General features: G+C 39.7%; 1 protein-coding gene across 9 annotated transcripts in view; it reads right to left on the minus strand.

The window, feature by feature from the left end:
- The window catches only part of epb41l2 (erythrocyte membrane protein band 4.1-like 2), a 50,761-nt gene extending 39,957 nt beyond the window's left edge, over positions 1-10,804 (minus strand). For 3 of the 9 annotated variants that reach the window (XM_087851968.1, XM_087851963.1, XM_087851973.1), the window contains exon 1: positions 10,602-10,800. The gene's annotated coding sequence lies outside the window, so the exon portion shown is untranslated. Of the gene's footprint in view, positions 1-9,974; positions 10,424-10,601 lie in introns of those variants that run through there. The other 6 variants (XM_087851967.1, XM_087851966.1, XM_087851972.1 and 3 more) reach the window with 4 other exon arrangements.
- Positions 10,805-21,536: the final 10,732 nt, after the last annotated feature.

A 21,536-nucleotide genomic window follows, 5' to 3' on the forward strand; every position in this document is an offset into this window, starting at 1 on the left:
ATAAAAAATATCAGAACAATCATTCAAACGCTGAGCTGGGTTTTTCTAGACACAATGCTGCTCCAAAACCTACAAACTCTTCAGAGGTGTTATCTACATGTAAAACCTACTGTTTACATAGATGCAAAATGACTACCTTCATGTCAAAGCTGCATTGTTTCATTGTTTGAATCAATGAGTGGTTCACTCCGTTGTCTTGCTGTGCACTGAGAAATGTTTTCAAGCATTTCACTGAGCAGCGAAGCTTGTTTCTGACAGAGTCAAATGGAGTCCAAAACACACAGTGCTGGAAATCAACGGACCTGCGTGCAGCTGTGCCTATTGAATTAAAAAGTTGCAGATCGCTCTGGGTCATCCAAACAAGCTAAAAGCTTGCCAAACTATTCCGCCACAGCCGAACAGCTGATAGTTACAGAGCCCTGTTTTGAAATAACCAAACAGATACACAATCCTAATCTCTGCCATCTCTTGTATGATTTGTCAATCTGCCATCCAGTGACACATGCATACACAAAAACACAAAGCAGATTCTTACACATATGTAAAAACATACTCTCAGCATCTCTAATAGACACACGAGCTTTGAGTGTGCGATGACTACTGCGCTCTGACACACCCTCACACAGATGTACACACATACAGCTGGTGTGAAAATTCAGAACATGCCTGTTTCTGTACACTGCACTCTGACCCTCAAACTGGGGATTACACAGAGGATAATCCCTGTTTATGTTTGTGTGTCTGTCAGTCTCCCTGCCGGTCTGTCAGTCTATCCATTCATCCCTTCATCCAACTCTCTTTCTCTTCAACTGCACCTGATGTCAACCTCACTGGCTTGAAATAAACACAGGCATTGACACAATTGTTCCTTGATGCCTTTTTGCATTTGGTTTGAGCTTAACAAATGAAAATTCACCTCCTGGGTGATTCTTAAGTGACCAATACTATGTCATTACTTTAGTCACTATATCATTACTGTCAAGTCTCATGTACTAAACTCTACTCTTCAACAGGTGCTAGTTCTCAGTCCATTACCTCTGTCTATGGATGTTATATGCCCCTGCAAATAATACTTACTTTAGGGTTTCATTTACATACGTATAAATTATATTTTTCTTTATACAATGCTTAGAAACACCAGGAATATGCTTTTACTATACGGGGGTTGAAGCAGCATTGCCTAAGCAATTTAGAAACTGCAACCTGTGAATATCAGGCTTTTGTGCTGTCATTTTTGGCATTATTTAACTACTAACTAATGAAAATATTGTCTCATTTATTGCTTTATTATCATGACATATCAACAATTATGCAATAATGCCATAACACAGACTAACGATGCAATAAATTAATCATATTATATGGTATTTTTCATGCATCTACTCTTCCGGGGTTGAGCCTCTCTTTCTGTGTGGGGGTGAGAATAATGGGTCAGCTCATAACTGCTATTGTGAAATGCTAAACTCCCCTATTCAGCGATTAAAGCAGTCAGGCGCAAGTGCCCAGTCTGTGTGAATGAGAGACAAAGGGAGAAAGTATGGGTGGGTCACACAAGTGCACATGAGAGGAGATACAATTTACTGTGTGTGTAAGAGAGGGGGAGAGGTGGGTGAAAAAGACAGAAAGGGAGAGAGGAAAAAGGTAGGCATTAGCTGGAAGGTGATAAAGAATGAGTGAAAGATGAAGAGAGCGAAACCCACGGTGAAACTGCGCGGCTCAACAAGCTGTGGGTGTGGTGTTGCTATGGCAATGTATATCCCATAGAGGGTGGTGACAACAGGTGCTCTGGCAAAACAAATGACTTCATGGTCATCAAGGCTCTTTGTTACGGTCGCCTTGTGTGACAAGCTGATTTAGATGGAGCGAAACACATCCTAGTCCTCTGCCAGAGCCTAAAGAGGATGCACGGCTCATCAAGTATTGATTAGAAAGACTCTAAAAGCCTTGCAGTCTGTCAGAAAACTATCAAAACATACCATGCCTCAACTATTTAGTCTGTTTGGCACACATACTGGTTACATATGTTTGCCGATTTTTATTCTTCACACACTAATAAGAGCATAGTTTCACTGAGTTGCTCAGATAAAATAAGCAGTTTTTGGACTGTGATGAGAGGATTTTTTGGTATTTTATGATCACCTATAGACTAAAAAGACTATTGTGTGCATTAGGAAAGACAATTATCCACAGAATGACCGACAAGTAAAGTAATCAGCAGCCCTCGTCAGGAGTAATCAGCATGTTCTCCATTCATGCTACAGTGAGCATTCAGACCACTGCAACATGAGCACACACCACCATCACAGCTCCCTGCCATTCATTTCGTAACTACTAACCTTAACCCTGAAATCTAAAATTAGCCATCCCTTTTGTGAACACTGTACGATGTCCTCAATTTCAGAACATTGTGCCATTTTCTCAATTACTGCAAGGCCGTGTTTCCTTTAAAGTGAAGACACATAGTCACCCATCTTTATGTGACCATCTCTTATTTTGCAAGCAAATGACATAACCCCGCAGATTATTTAGTCATCTTATATGAGCTAAATCTCAGATCAGTGACCTCTGACCTCCAACCAGGAAACAGGAAGTAACTCTCTTCCCAATTCCCCCTCCAACTGATCTCCCATACCTCTATCTTTTAATTTGCATTTTTGGTTACACATCTCCCTGAGTACCTGTTTAGCGTATCCTACTTTCATCAGAAATCTACCACAAATCTAAAAAAAAATTACAAATAACAAAAAAACAAAACAGGAAATTACTCAGAGCAAAACATCCGTACATTCATGTGTGTCTGTGTTATGTCATACAGATGTTTTGTTTCCCTTGCAGGAATATTTTGGCAGTCACTGCTAGTACAGTATGACACAAAAGCTACATGTCAAAAAGGACCTCTGTTTCTTTCTTTATGAGAGGGTCATATTATGGGCTTTAAAAAAAACACTTATTCCCAAGACTATGAAAAGGGGGTAATATGTCATTTTAAAGAAGATTTAAAGATTAAAACTCCATTAGGATTTACATGGGTCAGATTGGAGGACTATAGTAGTAAGCTGTCTTCCAGAATTTATGAATGGTGTCTTGTATAAAGAAACTTCACTTCAGGCAGGTAGCTAGCAGAAAAGCAAGTGCAACAAAGTTTGAAACAACATGCATTTATGAATTTCTGATGCCACTTTCAGACATCTTTTCCATTAAGCCTCCTTTGTGGACCATCATCTGTATGTTGTAGTAGTGTACTGTCACCAGGGGGATGGTGTCGAAATCGTGTAAAACATCCAGTACAGTGGGATATTCTAAACACTCTAAACATGTGTTTGCACTGTTATTGGTCCTTTAACTTAGCCCCACTGACTGTATAGATGATTGACAACCAGGCTCCACTTCTTTTCCTGTACAACAGTGAAACCACACAATTGCAGGACCTGCTAGCTAACACGTAGGAGTCGGGGGTCATGACCGATACTATCCGATCGTTCAGTCTGACGTCACTAGTCGTGTCTGGGCCTAAACTCTGCTGCAGGTCCATATATCAAATGATCACTGTGGCATTACTGAGAGTTAAAACACTGTCTAAAGTCTTTCATCTTTAATAAAATTATCAGCGTTCTGCTCTACCAGGTGTAACAACTGAGTTTAACTTCCAGGCATCCATGAAAACGGAATTTATGACATTTAACGGAGTTAGAAGTTAGCAGGAAGTTAGCTCGCTAGCTTCCATCTAAATACAATATAGCATGTCCTGACTGCGGCGGTTTGGAAACAAATTAAAACGTACAGCTTTGCTATCACTTCCAACATAAATGAAGACAGAAAACTAAACAGCAGTGACGTTTGTAGGGTTACTGAAGTTTGGCTAGCTGGTATATAATGATGTGCTACGTGACCGCTAGCGACACAGCTATGTTAGCATAATATAAACAAGCTAACTTTTTCCCCACTCGATAAAAGTTAACGTGAGTGTTCTCAGTGGTCAGAAACAAATGTAATCGCATGGCAGGATGCTGTAAACGGACCAAACTTCAGCCAGGAGAACAACTGAGATAATCCATCCACAATACGAGGTTAGTCATTCATATACTGCTGCATGGGCTGTGCTGTAGTTACATCGTAAGGTTTTAAAAACTGAGCTTAAATAAATGATTAGCGGTAATAAAAGCCGAGGGAGGTCAACGGTGATCACTGACTTTTTTAGGAGCTTTTTGAGATTAAATAGAAGAAAATACAAAGCATTAAACATGTTAACAACACAAAGACCATATTAAATGCAGACTACTTTAGGCCCAGAAGTAGGATTCGTCACGTCATCACTTAATAATCGGATAGCCAAACAACCAGAGGCAGTAGACATGTTTTGGCTTCACTTTTGGTAACCTATGAGGTCATCCATATTTTCTACAGTCATGGTGAAGCCCCTGCCAAACAGAACAAAGAAGTCATAAAAGTCAATGAACTTCTTTGTCGTGATGCAAAATCAAATGGTAAAAACAACAGTCTGTGCTTCTAATGCTGTCTCCGCCCCCTTCTATGTGGTGAACTCCACCATCATTCTTTCCTGTTCAAACAAACTTTTCAACCAATCAGCATTCTCACCACACATGGCTGGATACCCATAGTCCTTCAGTTTGCATAGCCAAAGACCTACACAAATGTACACCAGCATGGGACCACAGATCCCACATTAACAACATCTGAATGGGTCAGGTTCATGTATAAATATACTGTTCATGTATAAATATACTATGCTGTATTACTAGAGTGGACCCAGTACTATTTCACTTTTAAACATATAGGGTGGGAGCAACTAGAGTCAAGGCTGGCAACTAAAACAAGACTCTTTCGTACATGGCAAATATGGCATCACATCATCACTAATGAGAGCAGAGATACTTGCTAGTGAAGTTAGTCATGCTGAAGTTGAAACAGATTCAGAGATAGCTTCTTTCCCAGAGCTATCACCGTAGTAAATAAGCACAAAACAATTGAACCTGCTTAACTATACCATACTTGCCATTGTCACTATATTATGCTGCTATTCATACTATCATTATATTGTGCTGCTATCCTGTATATATCGTACTTATTATTGTCTGAGTACTTCGGTTGTTTTATTGTACTTTTTATATTTTACATTTATATTTATTATTGCATTTTGCACCAAGGGAGTGGCACTCCAATTTCGTTGTACTTTGTACAATGACAATAAAGGCTATTCTATTCTATTCTAGTGAAGTTGTATAAAGAAACTTGACTGCAGGCACATAGCTAGAAGAAAAAGTAGGTGCTGACATCACAAAGATGCACACAAACAGACATTGTCAACTAGTCCTCACCATGTACATCTGTCAAGATAAGTCTTGATTATTAAGATCCCGAAAGAAAAATGGCAGATGCAATTTAAACAGCAAAGTATCAATAACTTAGATTAAGACTTTAGAAGTCTCATTACCTGAATATTTATGTACAAACTTGGTATTATGTTTGACTTTTGTTCGTTGCCAGTTTCGGAGCTCCTTACTACCACACTCTGTCACAAATACTTCTGGCTAATGAGAAAGACTACTGACCCTACTTTCTGTTATTTTCTCACAAATTCACAGTCAATGGGTTCAAGCCGCTCTTTCCAAAATGTTTTACAAACTCCAGAGCATGTCAGTGGCTGCTAATGAGAACAAGTTAGTGTGGCTGCACTCACAGAAATAAACAAAGGAACATTTGATGATTAATATAACAGTACTCTTTAATCCATGTTCAGATTATTTACACAGCCCTAGGTCATCATGCATTATGCTACTTTGCTTGCCTTTTATACTTTTTCATTGAATAGATTTTTAGAGGACCTAACTACAGATGATGGAAGTGATCCCTGAGAAGATTAACCTGAAAAAAGCTTCAAGTTTCAACTGTCAAGTTTCAGGAAGCAATCCTGAGGATATGCCGCAAAATATGATATCAGTATCAAGAACATAATATTACCAGCCTTTTCTAGCTGATACTCTCAGTGCCAAGACTGTCTTGTGTTGTGACCCAAACTGTGGCTTTCAAAAGATGAAGGCACTGCCTCTGGTCTGTTCAGCCTCTCTCTGAGAATGTGACCCTCTGCTGATTAATCTCTTTTTAACTATGTCTGGCTCTGGGCCAGATCCACAGGCCCACGCTCTCTTTCTGTTTTTATTTTATCATTTCTTTCAGAGCTTGACACTTGCCAGGGAAGGCAGTTTGCCCTTTCTTTTTTCTTCTCTGATGTTGCCCTTCAACACAAGGGCGTCCTATTCTACTACAAGGGACGCTTGCATTTAAGAAAAGAAAATGTGACGTTTTTGACATTTAGGTGGCTGAACCTCAGAAAAACTACTTCGCCTTAACCTTTTGCCCTCTCCTTCAAACACGCCCTTTACTTCTCCATCCCTCATTCCCCTTCCGCACACTGCTCTACTCACCGTCTCCGTGGCGGTAATAAGCTGAACACTGCATTACAGTTTCCATTCATCCGTGCCTCTGTGATCTTCTCTGTGTGAATCGGAGTCCTGTGGTGCCTGTTGGCTGTGAAAGCTACAGAGGATAATACCTGCCTGTGGAGGCTGACTGCCACACTGTACAATATGTTCACCTTAATAACTGTTGTGACTGCCCCAAATGTCATTACACTCATGGAGAAGATGAAAGCCTCAGAGTGTGCTTTGTGGTTATAGTAACTACTTTCATTCACTGGAAAATGGGTAAGAAAATTGCAGTCACCTGGATGTGTGAAGGCCCCCCCCCCAATATATGCTACTTCATAAAAACAACACGGCACAACTCATTCAAACTGATGAAGGACAGCAGGATTATCTGTGTGCGTCTGAGTTGATGTGACGAGTTCTGCTCCCGTTGAACCCACAGGGTCAGGATGAAAACACACATACACACACAAACACACACACATGGATGTTCCCATAGCCTTTCCGAATGGTTAAGCAATATCTTTCACTCTCTCTGGCACTCTCACCCTCTTTCTCCTCGTGTTTGACTCTTACTTCCTCACTACATGTGTCAGTGTTCCTTAATTTCACCTTTCAACTTGCCCTCATACACAGTGGTGGACCATAGTTTATTGTAGTGACTATCTAAAAAGTGCTTACTTCCCCTGAGTCTGGTGTACACCCATCCTAAGTGAAGAGTAAGATTGCTTATTAGAGAGAGGTGCTAGCAAGCAACTGATAACAGCAGGGGATCGATAATGTGTACATTTTATTATATTTGCTACCAGATCTAAAGCAACTGAAGTGGGCTAGTACTAAGTGATGTCAATGTGGGTCAGTTAAATAGGTTTTAGGGGTGTAAACTGACACAGAATGCACAAGACAGATATTCACAGGGTTGCGGAAGCAGCTAAAAAAACACAATCAAAAACAAAAGCCAAAGGAAATGCAAGGTTTCTGCACTCTGCACTCCAGCAAGCTCAGAGTTAAGTTCCAGCTAGATCTAATGAGCAGATTCTCCCACCAGAACAACCAATTAAGGCTTCTCATTAGTGGGTTTGACAGAGCTGCCACTGTTCTGCACATCCTGAGAGTCTGACAATGAACATGGCACCGATGATTATAGATAAAACTATACACGCAGCGAGGAGCCTGACAGGAAAAAACACACCCCAGAAACAGACACGCTTGCCTCTGGGCTTCCCTTTACAGCTTACAAAACATTGTCCTTCCTGTCTGCACCAAAATTTATACTGAATGTGGACTAAAATATGTTCCACTGCACATTCCCATTAAAATGTGGCTTTGTGGCTCCTAATCATGAAAGCTTTAAAAACTCTAAGTGCGCAACATGTGCTCCTACACAACAATAACCTAAACACCTGCAAAGCAAAACAACATGTATCACCAAATACAATAATATTTTATTTCCTCAGTTGCTTTTTTGATGTTGTACTAGGTTGGATTAAATTGTATAGGTGTCCGTTCTTAATTTGAGAACAGAAGCTCAGAAACTGCATTTAAATCTAAGAACACAGCTGTCTCATAAGAAAATCTTCAGCTGATAGGTAGCTCCAAAAACTCTTCTTGTTAACGTACAGTAGCTGTGTGCATGAGGACTGAACAAGCTCTTTGTTTTCAAACGGAAACAACATTACTGGAAAATCTACGTTCTGTTCATGATATTAGAATAAACACGCATGCCAAGTCAAATGAGTTGTTCTGCACGCAACCCACATGGATATGTATCAATATGTTAAAGTATAATCAAGTCCCCTTTTCCAAATTAAAAAAAAATAAATGAATGAAATTAAAAGATCCTCATACTGCCCTGCACAAGGGTTTTTTGGGGGCTGGAAACAGGTACAAAGAATGATTGATCTGCATATCAATAGTTATAGAAATGTCTGACTAGGCAGGCCTGATTCTACTGAGAATCTAAAGTGGTATGTCACCACACTAATATTTATGAAAGGGCAGAATTGGCCTGCTGTGCTCTAAAGTCCTCAAAGTCTTCTCTAGCCTACAAAAAATCTTTGCACTGAATGAAAAAGACTTCACAGCTACATGGAAGAACAACAACTGCTGCAGCCTGGGAAATAAACTGATTTACTTTTAGAAACAACGATAGTTAGGCCTTTGATCCCAGTGTATGCATTAGGGGCACAGCCTGGGACTATCTACTGTCCATGACTTTATCTCTGTCCTGATGTCCTTCATTACTATCTGACCTACCTTCCTTTCACATAGAGAGCAGAACACCACAAGCGGAGTGGTGCTGATTAAGGTCATGGGTACTTGACATCACATACTATGGCGTCTGATTAGATTTAAGAGTGACACTTAGGAACCCAAGTACATGGCTAGATGTCCTAATATTAGTCGGTGTGTATTGCTCAAAGTTGTGGTACTTCGAAACATCAAACACAGATAGCCGTGGATATATTGGATGTGTTTTATGATCACAAGGAGACATTTAAAGAATAACTTCTAGAAAAGCAGCATACTTCATTAATGTTAACAGTGGCACTGAACACACAGACATGAACAGATACGTTTGCTAGTTGCCACCAAGTTTTTACAAGTCAGCACGATCTTGGCTCTTTCTAGTCTGGACTCTGCCTGCATTTGTCTGTAAAGTAGCTATGTCCTTCCCATATGTCAAAGCACAGATTCTACGGTGCTGTCTAGAAAGCAAATAAGAAACACAAGTACTGTTCTGCATGTAGACAGATTTATGTTACTACACCAATAGCACTTCTTCTTTAATATCCTGGTCATGAGAGCAACAATTGTATTTTGTAAAGCCAACATAGCCTAAACTAGAGACGTCAAGCTCATTTTACATCATGTGCAACATACATGTCACTTTGATATTAACTGGGCCATATAAGATTATTGAAAATAAAAGTAATGAAAGTGGAATTTCAACAGTACCTCTCAGTTTTTCTACATGTAGTAAATGAAAGAAGTCTTTCAACACATCTCTTTGAGTTTAAACTGTAAGAAATAAATGTGTAAAACTGCACAAAAAGTTAACTGGTAACTCAATGTCCAGAGTGTCCTGTAATTAATTTAAATAATTTGTATAAAAAAAGAAAATTCCACAGTGGATTGTGAAAAAGCGTGAATTTTTTTTTGTTTATCTTTTACTTAAGTACTTTAGAGTTGTTTAAATGACCACTAGGAGGGTATTTAGCCGGATGAAGTTCAAAATTTATCCCCACCTACACATTTTCCAAAGCTGTCCAAACGACCGGCTTGGAGTCGTTGCCGCGCCGATTCTGGCCCGGGGCCTTATGTTTAAAACCCCTGGTTAAAAACCTATCTTTGAAATGCAGTAAACAAACAACGTGGACTGCGTTTCCCAGACAGCTTTGTGAACCAGTCACGAACATGAAACTATATCAAACAAATACCAGTTATTTGAAAACGGTTTTAAAAGCACATGTCAGCACAGCCAAATGACTGGAGAAAAAAAACAGAAAGAAATTTTAATTGCATACTCACTCTGAACAGCGTGGTGTTTTTAAATCTCCGTATACTACTTGTTAACTTAGCGGCAGGAAGGAGCTACACGTATTGTCCCGCAAAAACGGAGCCGGATGTTTGAATAGTCAACGATCACCATGGCGTGTTTAGACGAACCAACCGTTAATGTAAAGTTACCGTTACCTCAGCGGTAGCATTCACCTAACTAAAACCCAATGCAGCTACCACGAGTAAGGAAACTCGGTCTATTCATTTAGAAAATCACTTTTTAATCAATGTAAGCTAGGCAGGTTTTTACCTGCTTCACAAAATCTTTAATGCTAACTACCTAAACACATCCGCGCGCGAGGAGCAAGGGGCATGAAGGTAGCTTAGGTGATAACAGGGATAATATGGAAGGAGATAGGCGCCATGAAGCGCCTCACAGCGAAGGTATGACCAGAACTCTAAATAACACCTTTCAGTAACAAACGCGGTGTTTGCTCTGCCTAGTTAGAACAACTATGTCTGGTTACAATACGTACTTGCGCAGGTTAAGTACGCTGCCGATATATTACGTACAAAATACCCCCAAAACGCGATGAATCATCTGCAGTAGCTGATGTAGAAATCACGTGATTTAAAGGAGGCCAAATTATTCGTTACCTGTTGTTATTCTCCAACGATGCGTATGACGAGACTTTCCCAAATGTGGACTCGCGCTCTGTTCTCCTCCAAAAAATAGCGAATGTCCCACTACCTCAGCCTCCAAAAATCTCAACTACAGTCCACACCGAAGATTTGGCTAGGGCGCAAAGCAGACGTATCCATCATCCACCAAGGCCCGCCCCATACAGTGAAAAACATCTTTTTGCAAGCTCCCATTGGCTTAGAGCCATTACTGTATTAGATCTTGATATGTGATTGGTCGCACGTATTGTCTTTTAGCGTCAGTGGGACGTTCAGTGCGGATATGGTAGTGCAAATATAGCGGAGTAGCGCCCTCTCGAGGACGCAAATGTTAATGATATTTTTTACTTCTTTTTGGGGACTGGTTTAATTTTATTTAGACTTGACATTGAAGAGTGGACGAATTTTAGCTTAATATGTGAAAATAACACAGATTTAAACATTGAATAAAATGTAAATAAAGATTTAGTCAGCCAATGAGTTTAACAGTTTTTTTTTATTGTGGTTTAATTTATTTGAGTTGAAAATATACTTTGTTTTTTGCCAAATGCCATAAAGTAACAGGAAAATGCACAGACCTCTGTAAAGTCAGGTAATGCATATTTTTTTGACTTAACTACACGTGGAGCACATATGAGTAGTCACACCTCAAGGACACAGGAAAAACCTGCAGATGCAAGTAGTAGTGGTAGTGAAGGCAGATGAGTTTAAAGACCTTGAGTCAACCATGCAAAGCAACAAGACAGTGCACGACAGGGGAGAAAGAGAGTGGAGTGGGTGGAGATCAGTCTCAGGGGTGATTTGTGAAAAAAGGATAGCAGCAAGAGTAAAAGAAAGTTTACAAAGGAATAGTGAGACCTGCTATGATGTATAGTTTCGTGATGGTGGTATATGTTTGACAAAATATATTGATGATGGAGCTGTCGGGCAGGAGAAAAAGAAGAAGACCTCTGAGTAGGTTCATAGAAGTAGTGATAGAGGACATGCAGAGGGTTGGTGTGGCAGAAGAGGATGCTAGAGAGAGGTATGATGGAGGGAGACTATCAACTTTGGCAACCCCTGAAGGAAGCAGCCAAAAGAATAAGATGATGCAATACGGGTTCAATATTGTTTCTAAAATCTTGCATGTGAGTTGGTCAAGACATGTTTTTCTGTGGCAAACTATTTATACAGACTATATTTTTAAGTTATACATTTATTATTAACATGCTTAGCCTTGGGGTTTGTTTAGTTTATTTCTAATTATAGTTCCTCATGATTTCTAACCCATCCTACAGAAGTGACATCAAGCGCATTAGTTTTTAGCCTCCATTTCACTTTCATAAGCAGTTTATTTCCAATTCGGGGGGGGGGGGGTCATTGCATAACATGAAGCACGGCTGCTGCTAAACACACCCGTAAATAAACACCAACGCGCACACCCAGATTAACAAAGCTCAAGTAATTGGCTTATAGAGTGAGGCAGCATGCAGATTTGACATCTACAAAAAGAGGAGTAAACAGCCACACAAAGACAACAGTGATTTATAGCAGATTTTAAACAACTAAAAGATAAAGCTGAATGATTGAAATATTAGTAACTGGTGAAAATAGTGTGACAAAAACTCTCTCAACAGGAAAAGATGACTGGATTTCCCAGTTAGATAACTAAGAGGCGGGTGGAGTGTGTGCTTCAGTGGACTCACCATTGGCAAAGCAGCATTGATCCAGCAGCAAAGCAGTCCAGAGGAGCATGCACGATGAAACACGGAGAAGTTCAGTGCATCAGAAACTGCTTTAAAGCCCATGCATTATTTCACATCACAGCCACATGTTTATTTTATGAGCTACATCCACTACATTTGCACATGGATGCACTTAAAAAAGAAAAGAAAATGAGTTCATGCTTTTATATGCATAGGTAAACTAGGTTTTTACACAACCCTGTTTCATTGAGTCTGCTCATCAGTGAAGGTGACACAGCTGATTCCTTTGCACCTATGAGTCATCCAGACCAGCCATGGGGAAAAAAGACCATACACAGCCCATCCCCTCACAGCATCGACACCGCAACAATTACTCACACTCTGTTAAAGTCACCTTCATTTGTGCCTAAAGCGTTCAACCTTTTTTATCTCATGGCCCTGTAACAGACTACTAAAAGGCTGGTTTTGTCTCTGTGTAGTTTAATGTCAAAGTTTTTCTTGCTTCTAAGACATTTAAATTTGTGTGGCTCACCATTAAGACTAAGATCGCAATAAGAAAAACTACAGTAAACAGCAATTAGGTTTTCTATAGCTCTGAAGGCATATTAAACGCTTGAAAAGTGTACCTGATTGTCAAAGGTCCCATGTTGCAGAAATAGATCCAGCATTGAGATTAAGACAATCTTATGACTTGAATCTGCACCTAATCAGCCTGACTCAATCTATGGTGCCTGTATCTCTCTCTCTCTCTCCTAGCACTCTCTCTTCTGTTGATTATCTCATCCCTTCCTGTTCTGTCCTACAGAAACCTCTCAGTGCATGGTGAGCACCCAGCAAAGCTGTGGACTCTTTGCTTTCTGCTCCTTGGAAAGGCTCACAGTGTGGATAGCTGTGTCCTCCCAGTAAACCTATAACTTGTGCTCTAATTTACACAATACAACGGTATTTACAATGAGAACTTCAGCATTTTCACAGCCAGGGAGCTACAGTAGGCTAGCTGTTTGGTTTCACATACAAACACGAGATCAAGCCAGTGCAGATTCTCTGGAGGATTAGTGGCGAGCCCTTCTAAGGAGAATTACTCTGACACAGCCATCTGGATAGTAAAACATTGCCCACTAGATCAACTATTGCCCTGCAGGTCTGTGCGACGAGCCAGCTATGAGCCTGTCATCCTCAAATCCTAAACTGAGAAACATTTATCTCTGTAACCTTTAGAAACAAATCAGCCCCCTATCTTTATTAGGGGGAAAAAAGCTTGCTAAGTATTATTTAATGATTGGTGCATCCTTTCAGACTAATGATGTTCATGTAATTATCATCAGCAACAACTGTAAAGACAAAAAAAAGCTTGATTTTTCTTTTAATCCACCCCCCATGAAATTCAGTCCAAGATTTTTTTTAAATACAAGATCTTTATGATCTAATATCAGGTTACACTAGCTAAAACATCCTGAGATGTTTTCATCTCATTTAAGATGCCACATCTCATTTCTTTATATTTTACTTGAAATTTTGCTACAATTTATGGAAAAGTGCAAAAATAAATGGAAATGCAGCTTATACAATCCTGAAATGTCTAAAGTCCATATTTTGTATGACCAGCTTTATTCTTCATAACAGTAGGTCTTAGACAAGCTTTTTTCTCATCTCTTTTAGTAGTTTTCTGGAATAGTTTTCAACAGGAAATTCAAAGCTCTTCTTTGGATGTTGACTGCTGTTTGTTCTGTTCACCATGCAGATGATTTCAGACTGCTTCAATAACGCTGATGTCCGAGTGCTGGGGAGGCCAATCCATAACTGATAGTGCTGCAATGTGTGTTTTTCTATCCAGGTATGTTTTTACTCCATTAGCAGTGTGTTTGAGATTCAGCTGTCCTGCTGGAAAATTGATTGATTGATTGAATCTTTATTTTGAACATGTTAAAAAAGTACAACAACATAGAATTAAAAGAGACAAATAAACAAAGCAAAACAAAAAAGAAAACGAGCAACCACAACTACAAATATCTGTCATGTTCAAAAAGGAGCAGGAAGAAGCATGAGCTTATTTAATCCCACCCCTTTTCCACTATCTAGTAATTTATAGACTCCAGAAATACCTCCTTGCAATCACATTATATGTCATGTGGATTTAAAAAAATGAAGCTGTGGACAATCAGACGTTGTACAGATGGTTTTATATGGCACACCAAAATCTAAAAGTACCTCTCTGTGTTTATAATTCCATCAGTTTTGACAAGATCCCCAACACCACTGACTAAAATGCAGTCCAAACTACAATATAGACTCCACCGGATTCTACAGTTGGCTAGGGACACTCATTGCTATAGATCTCTCCTAACCTCCTCTACATATGAAAAACAGTTTGAACTAAAAATGTGAAATTTAGATTCATCACTCTATCAGAACTTTCACACCAGTTCTTGTTTAATTTGGCATACCAGCTTTTTCTCTCTGTTTCTCTCTTGCCTTCCGTAGGAACGGGTTCTTGAAAGCCACCCTTCCACTGGGACCATTTCAGGTTTCAGTGAACAGTCGATGGATCATTTAAGGGGCCAGTTACATCACTCAGGTTCTGTGTCAGGGCTTTGCTGTATTACTTTCCTATTTCCCAAGAAAAGGACTTTCAGATAGTTTTGAGGCCTGCCAATTTCCTCCAATTTTTTAAGGACATGCTGCACACCATGCGTAGATATACCAAGATTTGAGTAATGGCTCTTTGGAAACCACATTGTTGATACAAAAATACTATTTTAAGCCTGTCACACTGAGTTATATTTGACATTTGTTTTTGTTTCAGGCTGCAAGTAACAAAGCACCTAAAGTTACAATTTATAAACGGTTCATTAGTGACTAGTTTGTTATGTTGCAAAACTGTTTGATCCCCTAAGTTAGATGTTTTTTTACGCTTGAATTGAATTTTATGCTTGATTCACAGGACAGAGTTAAGTGGCTTAACAAACAAAAGAAGAAAAAAAAGCCTCTGATAATGGTAAGGTACAAGGGCCAGACAGAAAATTAAAAAATAAAGTAAAGCAACCAATGAAAACCTTTGAAAGACCATCAGAAAGCCTGGAGAACTATTACCGGCTACTTGGAAGCAAAATATAAAGAAATGAGGGGTGGCTCAAGACTATTGCATGGTACTGTTGCTGAATGTGATGCCATATATTTTAATCATTTCAAAAATCCTTCTCAATCATCAGTTGAAGAGTAGGAACAACACTTAGTTTATGATACTATGATATGTAAATATTATAAAAGCTGTCAAATGTGTCTTTTGTTCTGATTTTTCGAATTTTCAAAGGTTTCATTCATGGCAACACAAATGGCAAATAAAACATGCACAAGGGGAATATAATACCTGTATTAGTCCTGAAGATGGCCAAGCATAGAAGGGGAAACACAATCACATTTAACAGAAATACACTAAAACACCCCCTTACAATACCCCTGATTCAGTGCAAACCATTTCTCGTTTTCACAGTCAGTGAAACTTCTCTAAGCTAAATGGTATGCTGTCTATGCACCTCTGTTGCCTGCAGTCTACAAGCTGAAGAGATGTACAGCTTCTATGCTAAACACATGCTAAGACAGGACAGTACACCCACATTAGGCAAAAACACTGAGATGGATTTTACCTGACAAACAGCTGATAGGCGAGGATTGAGTGGACTGCAGACTTCCTTGAATAAGTCTACTTCTCTTGCTCTATCTTCAGCAAATACCTTAACACTGAACGAATACTTCTTTATCCATTCACACCTATTCGCTGTTATGTAAAGTTAGCCTTTAACTCTCTCGCTCCCTCACCCTGCCTCTTATTGTGTTTGTGTGTGGTAACTCTAAACTCCAGGATCAGGTGTCAGTCGAGGAAGGAAGAGAGAGAGAAAAAAAAAACCTTTGAAAAGACAAACAACTTCATCTACAGATCAATAAAGAGCGGGAAGCCATAAACAGAAAGTTATGTTAAAATATGCACATTGATGGGAAGTAGACATGGGAATGCATGAAACATACAGAGAGAGCTTTCTCTGCAGAGTGGCCCATCATTAGCTTATCAGCAGCAATAAAACACTTAGAAACTTGTTCTTCAAGTGTCACCAAGCTACAGTCTATAGTTTCAGCTCTGTGTTTGCACTTGTTTAATCACATAGAGGAAACATACCTCACATCTGGGCACAGGTGTGCCACAGCACAGCAGCGAATTATATATTTTTGCACTTTGTACTCTGCTTTATTTATCTTAAAGCTGTAGCAACTAATCCTTTTGCATAAGTAAATGGTAATATAAAATATGAATCTACCAGTAAATTATGCTTTAGTATTATATATAAAGCTACCCAGAAGAATATCAGCTACTTAAATTATCTACAAATGATCGTTAAAGTGATGTTTAGCTTTTTCGCGTGAGGGCTAACCAGCTTGTTATCAATGGACGTGCTGAATTTTTTAAAAATGCGTGCTGCTATTTTGGTATTTATTTTTAACCCCACTTTTAATTTCCTTGTGGTTTTGCCTTTTCTCAAGTCACTGTTGTAAATAATTTAGTGTTCTTAATGACTTAAAGATACAGTCATTTTCTGAGTTTATTTAATAGAAAATGGCCTGTATTTGTATAGCGCTTCACTTAGTCCACCCATTCACACACACGTGATGGCAAGCTACATTGTAGCCACAGCTGCCCTGGGGCGCACTGACAGAGGCGAGGCTGCCAGACACTGGCGCCACCGGGCCCTCTGACTACCACCAGCAGGCAACGGGTGAAGTGTCTTGCCCAAGGACACAACGACCGAGACTGTAGGAGCCGAGGCTCGAACCAGCAACCTTCTGATTACAAGACGAACTGCCAACTCTTGAGTCACGATCACCTAGAATATTGTACTCATAAATTTGTTTGTTTGTACTCATAAATATACACACAAACAAATATACATCTTGTATTTACATCTCCCAACAAACTCATGCGTTCTTCCTCCTCGCCTCAAGCCTAATTTCCTGAAGTGAAGTCAAGGCTCTAAAACATGAAAACATGATAACTATTCCCCCTATTGTCATCTTTACTTACTGTCAGCAGATCAGACATGCGACCTAAACAACAATACTTGGCTATAAGCTAACATCTTGTCAGCTAATGTTAGGCTCGAGTGTCCTAAAACTCAAACTTTCCCTCACATCGAGTGAGAGGTAATACACCAAGTCCAACAATGTTAGGAAAGTTTAGCTAACGCCGGCTAAAAGCAGCTAGCAACAGCGCTTAATGACAGAAGAGTTCAGGATATCCTTAATTACTCACCTCAGTATCGCTATCACTAGAGAGAAGTGAGCTTCACTGACTCATCAACTCGTGCTGGACTCAATTCACAAAGTTTAAAGCCTCCCAAACAGAATGATATGGACACCCGCTGAGGTTAACAGAATACGGACAGCCTACACTCACTACAAGTATTTTGTCCTACAGCAGTGAGAGGTTAAAAAATAAAAATGAAAAAATTCAGTTTACTGCAAGGCAAGATTTTACACAATTTACATTTAATAAACCTTACACTGTCTCACTGCATCATCTTGTGGTACAAAGTGGTATTACACAAAAGTACAGCCGAGTCCTAGTTATGCTACAGCCGTTATCTCTTCAACATAATATAGACATTTTGAACATAAAGTCATAATTGTTGTTTCACATTTTGCTGACAGCTTTACTTGATTTTTGAAATGTCCTAAACCTTTTCAAAGACAGAAATTTACAAGAGTGAACAATTATACAAAGCAATTGTCAGACTCTTGTGCAGTGCCATGTTTCTCGTGGGTCTATGTTCCATGTCATATCACCTGCATTATCCCAATTTTAAAGTTGTTACAACCCCAATCATTAAAAAGCTGTGGCACTGTGTAAAATGTAAATAAATACAGAATGCATTGATTTGTAAATCTCACAAACCCATATTTTATCCACGAGAGAACACGCAAAACACAATACCTGGACTCTTCGACTCATCCTTGCACAAAAGGAGCAGATATCAGTCCTGCTGATGGGTTAAGGGCGTTCTATGGCCCTGTCCAGCTCTCCTAGAGTAACTGCCTGTCTCCTAGAACCTCCTCCACGCTCTTAAGAATATCCTGGGGGACACAGCAAACCTTCTGGCAGTGGCACGTATTAATGTGGCATCCTGGAGGAGTTAGACTACCTGTGGAAGCTCTGTAGGGTTCAGGTATCACCTTATGCTACCAGTAGTGACACTGACCCTAGCCAAATGCAAAACTAGTGATTAAAAAAACAGTCAGGGAAAAATGTCTCATTTTTGCCACTCTAGTGCAACTGTTGTAAATATCATTTATAACAAAGCGTCAGAAACTGATTAACAATCCCTATCTTACTTAACTGATCAGATCAATATCTCAGAGGTTTAACTGACCTGATGCTATACTCTGATTAAAAAGTGTTCCTTTCATTTTGTATTTTTTACTTTTTGAGCAGTGTATGTACTCTTTACAGCCTAAGTCTGCTCCCATTTTGCAGATTACTTACACACCACAAGAGGGCAGCACCTACTCTTTTATCACCAGTGTCACCTCTGACTTCATGTGGGATGAGAGAAGCTCTTTTAATATTGCTAGCCAAGTGTGAAAGCTTGAAAAACATAGCCATGTTTTGGAAAGCTGACTATAGTCCTTAACTAAATGCATTTATCTAAGATGACACATTGTTTCCTCAAATGGAAACACGTTGGACTTGTTTGGGTTTTTCATTCTTCTGCACTCTACACAAAGTCCCACTTAAGCCTTCCTGGAAAAAATGTGAAATATTTCAAGCATTTCATACCAGGACAAGACTAGGATTAGGATAAGAAACCTGTCTAACCACAGTTTGATACTGTGACCAATTATCTCCATATGACACCCTAATCAACATTAATGTTTTCATACTACGCCCCTGTGATAAGAAAAAATGTTTAAAATTCTGGTACCTGACATCTGATTGTACTGATGGAAATCTATGTGTTGATGAACATCTTAGGAAGCTAATATGGAGCTTTGTTTTCACTTGGTTCAAGCTCAAGGCCAAATTATAGATATATTATATATTAAAACACAGCACAGCATTTTCCACCTCGCCCTGCATATTCCAACTAAGACAAGGTTAAACTGTAACTGGAAAAACTGGCAACAAACTAATGAGCTATTGAAATACTACAGCTACTGAGCCTTTATACTGTTGGCTATCTGCAGTACATAGTTTTGTAGAGGTGTGTCAGTACTGATGGAATTCACAATCAGAGCAGGACTCCCGATGAAACTGCCAAGCTGCTTGTTATCAGGATCTCAACCCCTGATTAAAAACAACGACAACAAAACAATCTGGGAAAAGCAACATCTACTGCTGAAGGCCCATCCACATGCGACTTGTTGTTTAAAGTACAGATACTGCTGATCCTCTGAGCTACACATTCCTTCTAGGGCATGCCAACATTAACTTCGGCATCAAACATAATGAGATATTTCTTAATGAACTGATTTTTCAATGTCTTGGTGAACTAAACTCTCGTGCTACCTCGGTCAATCACGGCGCTGCTGTATTGTCCTCTGTGGTTGGAGAATTCATTTTACTGCTCTTGCATCACCGGCCACATTCAAATCAACAATTTCCAGCACGACTCTTTATCCTGGCATCCAAACAGAGAGTAAACAGATTCACAACAGGCACAAAAACAACCCCGTACATCCAAACATCCAAACAACTTCATCATCCCCTTTTTAACTGTTGCTACATTTCTAATAGTGTCGCACGTGAGCACAACAAGTACAATGTTCATTAGATGAGATGGACTGATGAAGGGTCAGCTTGAGCTGCATAGGTGCTTATTAGGTACACCTGTTAAACTGTTTGGTAATGCAAATATTTAGTCAGCCAATCCCACAGCAGCAACTCAATGCATTTAGGCACATTGACATGGGGCAGACGAGCTGCTGAAGTTCAAACTGAGCATTACAGTGGGGATAACAGATGATTTAAATGGCTTTGATTGATGAGTTAGTCTGAGTATTTCATGATGAAAATTCCTCATTGATACCAGAGAGGTCAGAAGGGAAAGGTCAGTCTGCTTCAAATAACCAGTGGTTACAATCAAGGTATGCAGAAGAGCATCTCTGAACACACAACATTTTGACCCTTGAAACAGATGGGACAACAGCAGCAGAAGACCACACCGGGTGCCTCTCCTGTTCGATGAGTCTTGAAATCTGCAGCAACAATCAGATAGTTGGGTCAGAATTTGGCATAAACAACATTAAAGCATGGATCCATCCTGGGTTGTATCAACACTTCAGTGTGCTGCTGGTGGTGTATTAGTGTGGGAGATATTTTCTTGACACACTTAGTACCAACTGAGCATCATTTAAACACCACAGCCTGCCTGAGTATTGCTGCTTTATGACCACAGTGTAACCAGTTTCTGATGCCTACTGTCACTAAGCTCATATTGTACTTTCACAGTGCTTCCACCTCAGTCCAGTAGACTAGCAGGCACTGTGTGATGCTACCATGTCAATATGGATCAAAATCTCTGAAGAATGTTTTCAGAACACTGTTGCATCTTTGCTATGAAGAAATGAGGCAGTTCTGAAGGCAATCCTAAGGGTTTACAACCTGGTGTACCTAATAAAGTGCCCAGCTTTAATAAAGTATCATTACCATAGTTTCGTAAAAAACGGGTAGTAACACTTAAGGCCATATTATAATAATAGTACACTCTGATCAGGGTAATTCTGTCTGTGAACTGCAGCTAATTTTAGCTAGCCTACACATTTCACTAACAATATTGCCTGCTTTAATAACCACAAAACACTGGATTCCTAAATACTGCAGGCTACCTGCTTTGCTTGCGCAGTCATGCATGTCCTTAATCACTGTCAAGCCAAATAAAGCTCATTTGAATTAGATGGAAGAACCTACAAGATAACGACGACAGCCAGTGTCAGCAGTATCTCACTTTTAACTCGAACCCACCGCTACTGCTACTTTTAATTAACTTTCAGCACGCGCGCTTGTGCGTGTTTATATGAGGGTTTCCCCGCAGGAGTGCACGTGCGTCCACAAAGCGAGAGAACACGGCTCGCGTTCGGCTTTTCAGTTTTTAGCCCTGCAGTGAACCGAGAGAGAGAGAGGGAGAGAGAGAGGGGGGAGAGAGATACTCCGTGGTTGCTTCCGGCTTCAAGCACTCAGACA

Source organism: Neolamprologus brichardi, chromosome 15 (genome assembly GCF_056152115.1).
Source record: "Neolamprologus brichardi isolate AB-2024 chromosome 15, ASM5615211v1, whole genome shotgun sequence".
Taxonomy (NCBI): domain Eukaryota; kingdom Metazoa; phylum Chordata; class Actinopteri; order Cichliformes; family Cichlidae; genus Neolamprologus; species Neolamprologus brichardi.